The 7,412-nt window shown below is 33.4% G+C and overlaps 1 non-coding gene across 1 annotated transcript; it reads right to left on the reverse strand.

Annotated features, from left to right (window-relative positions):
• Positions 1-6,915: 6,915 nt before the first annotated feature.
• Positions 6,916-7,019, reverse strand: LOC112753081 (small nucleolar RNA R71). The gene has a single exon (XR_003177481.1). It is a non-coding gene; the product is annotated as a small nucleolar RNA R71 (small nucleolar RNA).
• Between the last annotated feature and the right edge of the window lie 393 nt (positions 7,020-7,412).

A 7,412-nucleotide genomic window follows, 5' to 3' on the forward strand; every position in this document is an offset into this window, starting at 1 on the left:
TACTGTTTCTATTTCAATATATGTTTGATTCTATTCTATGTTGAATTTTCGTCCTTCATCCTTATGAATCTGGGTTGGAACAGAAGTATGACCCCTTATTCTACATGAGTTCACGCGAGTCCCTGACAGGATAGTGTTGAGCTATAGCTTGAGAGTGCATCATAGGTTCCAAGAGAGTGTCTGGGCTACTTGGGATACGTGACATAAAATCTCGTTAGTCATGGGTAAATAAGGTCTCTGTGGCACTAAGGCTAGAATCATAAAGCATCATTCTCCAATCCAGAAGATCCGACCTTGTCTGTGGCATTTTGAGTAGGATCAACATAAGGAGAGTGAATTGCATGGGCTTCATCTTCGGCTATAGTGAATTACCATGAGCTAACTTGATGAGAGGACATGAGTTACTCGACTATGGTGTTTTGCCATGGTTTAAGGGAGATTAACTTGATGAGAGGACATGAGTTAATCACTTACAGATTTGCCATAGAACGAATCATTCATTATTGATGTAATCAGTAAGAAAAGTTAATCTAGATAGATAAAGCATCTTCAAAGCCTTAACTTATTTCTCATCATTGTTTCTCTGCTATTTCTTTATTGCTTTCTTTAATTATTTTATGCACATTCAACAACAACTACCTTTTCTATTCGCCTGACTAAGATCTGCAGGATAACCATTGCTTGCTAAATTCGACAATCCTTGTGGGATCGACCCTCACTCACCTGAGGTATTACTTGGATGACCCGGTGCACTTGCCGGTTCAGCTGTGGGAAATTCGATTTTCCTGCACCAAGTTTTTGGTGCCGTTGCCAGGGATTGTTCGAGATTGACAAACTACCGGTTATCTTGCTCCTTAAATCAGGTACTTTTTACTAGTTTTTCTTTTAATCTCTTTTCTTGTTATTTTTCAAAAACTCTTTAAAAATTCTTTTTCAAAAATTTATTGTTTTTATCATCTTTTTTTTGTTTGAGTTCGGTGATAATTTTTAAGTTTGATGTCCTTTTGATTTTTGTTGATTTGTCTTTTCTTGATTCTTGAAAATTGTTCTTTGTTTCTTTTCTCTTATTCGAAATTTCCTTGTGTTTTCTTTTCTTTGATCCTAAAATTTTTAAGTTTGGTGTCTTTTAGTATTTTTCTTTTAGATTTTCGAAAATTAGTGTGATTTGATTTCAAAATTTTTAAGTTTAGTGTTTTCTTTTTCTTTCTTTTTCTTTTTGAATTTAAAAAATTTTTAAAATCCTTTTTTTTAATTTTTGAAATTTTGAAATAAAATATTGAATCTTTATCTTATCTTTATCTAAATTCAAATTTTAAGTTTGGTGTTTCTTGTTAGTGATTTTTAAAATTTTCAAATCATATCGTATCTTTCTTGATTCTTGATCTTTATCTTATTTATCTTTTGATTTTCCAATCTCACGTTAGTTATCTTATTTTTAATTTCAAAATTTTAAGTTTGCTATTTTTGCTTTATTTCCTTTTAAAATTTTAAAGTTTGGTGTCCCGTTAGTAACCTTTTTATTTAAATTTAATTTTCTTTCTTATCTTTTCTTCTTTGATCTTTATCTTATCTTTTTCTTTGGTTTTAAAATTTTGTTATCTTATCTTTCTTTCAAAATTCAAATTTTAAACGTTTAGTGTTGTGTTCGTTTTTCTCTTTTTTACAATTTTGGAATTCAAAAATCTCTCTTTGACTTTCTCTTTCCAATTTTCAAAACTTTTCAAAATCAAATTACCAAATCTTTAAATTTTCAAATCATATCTTGTTTCCTTCTCTTGATTTTTTTTCTAATTTTGAAATTTAAAATCTTTATTTGACCTTTTTCTTTTTAATTTTTGAAAAATAATTTAAAAACCAAATCTTCTATCTTTGTTTTCAAATCTTTTTAATTAATTGTTTGTTTTATCTCGTTTTAAGTTTTAAGTTTGGTGTTTCTTTAGTCTTTCTTTCAAATTTGAATTTCAAAATCTTTATTTGAATTTTTTCTTCTAATTTTCTTGATTTTCAAAATTTGTTATTTTATCTTATTTTCAATTAAATTCAAATTTTAAAGTTTGGTGTTCCTTTAGTGTTTTCTCTTTCTTTTCTAGGATTTTGAAAATTTTTAAACCCTTTCTTTCTAATTTTTTTAATTATTTTCGATTTTTTTCTTAAAAAAAAATAAAAATAAAAATAAAAATTTTTGTTTCTTTTGGATATCTCACTGGGAGTTCTTTGGACTTTGATATAGAGACTCCTACTTTTTTGTCACTTAATTGTGTATGCAGGAACACCAAAGTCACTATGGATCCGAAATGGAATACACAAATCAGGAGTACTCTGGGCTCTTACACAGCTCCCATTCCTGACTTCTATGAATTTAAGGTCAGCATAGACCTGATCATGCTAATGCAACAAAATCGCTAGTTTCATGGACACCCACAGGAAGACCCCAATAAATTTATCTCTGAATTTTTGCAGTTCTGTGACACTGTAGAGACCAATGGAATAGACCCTGAAGTCTCTAGGCTAATACTCTTCCCATTTGCTGTGAGGGGTCAAGCACTGGATTGGTGGCATGCTGAACCCAGAGAAAGTTTGAACACTTGGGATAAGCTTGTTAACAAATTCCTGAACAGATTCTCTCCCTCGGGAAGATTGATCAAGTTAATGATAGATGTTCAGACTTTCAGGCAGGAAGAGAGCGAGTCCCTCTTTGATGCTTGGGAGAGGTACAAGTGGTTGATAAGGAATTGCCCCCTGATATGTTCTCAGATTGGGTTAAGATAGACATCTTCTATGAAGGTCTGTATGAGGTGGCCAAAAGGTCACTGGATCACTCTGCAGGTGGTTCTCTGCACATGGAGAAGACGCTTGAGGAGGCACAGGAGCTCATTGAGAGGGTTGTAATTTACCAGTACATACACTCATTTGAGGTGACTCTATTTTGGATAGAAGCTCAAGGAGTGGAGACTATAGCTACAATGATTGCTGAGTACGAACTTATATTGGAACAAATGTATACTCGCACTCAACAATCAAGTAGCATGCAGAGTCAAGTTGCTGAAGTTCATAATGCTCCTCCAGATACTCCTTGTGATATGAGTAGTAACTGATGAGCGGATAATTTATACCCTTTTTGGCATTGTTTTTACATAGTTTTTAGTATGTTTTAGTTACTTTTTAATATATTTTTTATTAGTTTTTATGAAAAAATCAAATTTCTGGACTTTACTATGAGTTTGTGTGTTTTTCTATGATTTCAGGTATTTTCTGGCTGAAATTGAGGGACTTGAGCAAAAATCTGATTCAGAGGCTAAGAAAGGACTGCAGATGCTGTTGGATTCTGACCGTCCTGCACGCGAAGTGGATTTTCTGAAGCTACAGAAGTCCAATTGGCACGCCCTTAATTGTGTTGGAAAGTAGACATCTTGGGCTTTCCAATAATGTATAATAGTCTATACTTTTCTCCATATTTGATGGCCCAAACTGGCGTTCAAACGCCCACTAGAGACCCTTTTTTGGCGTAAAACGCCAGAACTGGCACCAGAACTGGAGTTAAACGCCTAAACTAGCATCCAAGCTGGCGTTTAACTCTAGAAATGGCCTATGCACGTGTAAAGCTCAATGCTCAGTCCAAGCACACACCAAGTGGGCCCCAGAAGTGGATTTCTGCACTATCTGCACTTAGTTACTTATTTTCTGTAAACCCTAGTAACTAGTTTAGTATAAATAGCACTTTTTACTATTGTATATGGAGCTCTGGATGTTTAGTCCTTAGACTTTTGGGAGGCTGGCCATTCGGTCATGCCTATACCTTTCTCTCTTATGTATTTTCTACGGTGGAGTTTCTACACCTCAAAGATTAAGGTGCGGAGCTCTGCTGTTCTTCATGAATTAATGCAAGTACTATTGTTTTTCTTTCAATTCATGCTTACTTCTTCTCCAAGATATACTCTTGTACTTAATTCAGTTAAGTCAGAATGAAGGGGTGACCTGTGACAATCACCCACTATCTTCGTTACTCGCTTAGCCAAGATCCGCATGCCTAACAACCATAAGCGGTCTACATGATGTTCAACGTAGTCATTGGACGACAGCCGGAGTATATTCTCTTAGGTCTCTAATCCACGGACCGAGTCCGTGAGATTAGAACCTTCATGGTATAGGCTAGAACCAATTGGCAGCATTCTTGAGATCCGGAAAGTCTAAACCTTGTCTGTGGTATTCCGATTAGGATCTGGGAAGGGATGACTGTGACGAGCTTCAAACTCACGAATGTTGGGCGCAGTGACAGTGTGCAAAAGGATAGAGAGATCATATTCTGACACTAGTGAGAACCGACAGATGATTAGCCGTGCGGTAGCTGTACCTGGTATTTTTCATCCGAGACGAGAAATCCGACAGTTGATTAGCCGTGCAGAAACCGTACCTGGTATTTTTCATCCGAGAGGATCATACAGCTTGCCATGGAAGGGAGCACGCATGATTGGTAGAAGACTATAGGAAAGCAGAGGTTCAGAAGCAACAAAGCATCTCTAAACGCTTATTTGAAATTCCCACCAATGAATTACATAGGTATCTTTATTTTATTTTATGTTTTATTTATCTTTTAATTATCAAAACCTCATAACCATTTGAAACCGCCTGACTAAGATTTACAGGATGACCATAGCTTACTTCAAGCCGACAATCTCCGTGGGATCGACTCTTACTCACGTAAGGTATTACTTGGACGACCCAGTGCACTTGCTGGTTAATTGTGCGGAGTTGTGAAAAGTGTGATCACAATTTCGTGCACCAAGTTTTTGGCGCCGTTGCCGGGGATTGTTCGAGTTTGGACAACTGACGGTTCATCTTGTTGCTTAGATTGGGTAATTTTATTTTATGTTTAAGCTTTTTATTTTTATTTTCAAAAAAATACAAAAAAATATTTAATAAAATCATAAAACCAAAAAATTTTGTGTTTATTGTTTGAGTCTAGTGTTAAATTTTAAGTTTGGTGTCAATTGCATTTTTTTTATTTTCTTAAAATTTTTGAAAATTCATGCATTATGTTCTTCATGATCTTCAAGTGTTCTTGATGATTTTCTTTATTTGATCTTTATATTTTCTTGTTTTATGTCTTTTCCTGTTTTTCATATGCATTTTCGAATTCATAGTGTCTAAACATTAAAAGTTTCTAAGTTTGGTATCTTGCATGTGTTTCTTTTCTTAAAAATTTTCAAAAATATGTTCTTGATGTTCATCATGATCTTCAAAGTGTTCTTGGTGTTCATCTTGACATTCAAAGTGTTCTTGCATGCATAATTTGTTTTGATCTTAAATTCTTATGTCTAGTGTCATTTTGTTGTTTTTCTCTCTCTTCATTAATTCAAAAAAATAAAACATAAAAAATAATATCTTTCCCTTATTTCACTCATAAATTTTGAAATTTTAGGTTGACTTAGTCAAAAATTTTTAAAATTTAGTTGTTTCTTGTTAGTCAAGCTAAAATTTCAATTTAAAAATTCTATCTTTTCAAATCTTTTTCAAAATCAAATCTTTTTCATTTTTCTTTCATGTTTTTCGAAAATTCTTCAAAATAAATTTTCAAAATCTTTTTCTTATTTTTATTTCATATTTTTGAAAACTTTACTAATAGTTAATGTTTTGATTCAAAAATTTCATGTTGTTACTTTCCTGTTAAGAAAGGTTCAATCTTTAAATTCTAGAATCATATCTTTTAGTTTCTTGTTAGTCTAGTCATCAAACTTAATTTTAAAAATAAAATCTTTTTAAATTTCTTTTTCAAATCCTTTTCAAAATAAATTTCAATCATATCTTTTTCAAAATTTAATTTCAAAATCTTTTTCTAATTCTTATCTTTTCAAATTTATTTTCAAATCTTTTTCAATTAACCACTTGACTTGTTTGTTTTAATTTTAAAAAGTTTACTATTTCTTATCTTTTTTTTCCCAAAAAAAAATAAAATCAAATTGAAAATTACTTAACTACTTTTTCACTTCTCATTTTCGAAAACAACTGACCACTTTTTCAAAATTCTTTTTAATTAACTAATTATTTTAAATTCTAATTTTATTTTATTTCTTTTCTTAAATTTCAAATTCTAACTTACAATTAAAATAAAAACAAAAATATTTTTCTTTTCTTTTAATTAATATTCAAATACTCTCTCTCTCTCTCTCTCTCATCTCTTTCTATTTATTTTATTTATTTACTAACACTTTTTTTCTACTCATAATTCGAACCCTCTCCATCTCGATGTGTTCGAATTCTTCTTATTCTCTCTCTACCTCACTCTTCTATTCTTCTCTTCCTCTGACACATAAAGGAATCTCTATACTGTGACATAGAGGATTCCTCTTCTTTTCTGTTCTCTTCTTTTTTCATTTGAGCAGGAACAGGGATAAAGACATTCTTGTTGCAGCTGATCCTGAACCTAAAAGGACTCTGAAGAGGAAGTTAAGAGAAGCTAAAGCACAATACTCTGGAGAGGACTTTACAGAAATTTTCGAAAGAGAAGAAGACATATCAGCCGAACCCAACAACAATGGTGGAGATGCAAGGAATATGCTTGGTGACTTTACTGCACCAACTTCCGACTTCTATGGAAGAAGCATCTCAATTCCTATAATTGGAGTAAACAACTTTGAGTTTAAGCCTCAATTAGTTTCTCTAATGCAGCAGAATTGGAAGTTTCATGGACTTCCATTGGAAGATCCTCATCAGTTCTTAGCTGAATTCCTGCAAATCTGTGACACTGTTAAGACTAATGGGGTTGATCCCGAAGTCTACAGACTTATGCTTTTCCCCTTTGCTGTAAGAGACAGAGCTAGGATATGGTTGGACTCACAACCTAAAGAAAGCCTGAACTCTTGGGAAAAGTTGGTCAATGCTTTCTTGGCCGAATTCTTTCCACCTCAAAAGATGAGCAAGCTTAGAGTAGAAGTCTAAACCTTCAGACAGAAGGAAGGTGAATCCCTCTATGAAGATTGGGAAAGATACAAGCAATTAATCAGAAGGTGTCCTTCTGACATACTTTCAGAATGGAGCATCTTATGTATATTCTATGATGGTCTGTCTGAATTGTCCAAGATGTCATTGGACCACTTTGCTGGTAGATCTCTTCATCTGAAGAAAACCCCTGTAGAAGCCTAGGAACTCATTGAGATGGATGCAAATAACCAGTTCATGTATACTTCTGAAAGAAATCCTGTGAATAATGGGATGACTCAGAAGAAAGGAGTTCTTGAGATTGATACTCTAAATGCGATACTGGCTCAGAACAAAATATTGACTCAGCAAGTTAATATGATTTCTAAGAATCTAACTGAAATGCAAGCTGCATCCGGCAGTACTAAAGAAGCCTCCTCTGAAGGAGAAGCTTATGACCCTAAGAATCCTGCAATGGAAGAGGTGAATTACATGGG

Source organism: Arachis hypogaea, chromosome 15 (genome assembly GCF_003086295.3).
Source record: "Arachis hypogaea cultivar Tifrunner chromosome 15, arahy.Tifrunner.gnm2.J5K5, whole genome shotgun sequence".
NCBI classification, from domain to species: domain Eukaryota; kingdom Viridiplantae; phylum Streptophyta; class Magnoliopsida; order Fabales; family Fabaceae; genus Arachis; species Arachis hypogaea.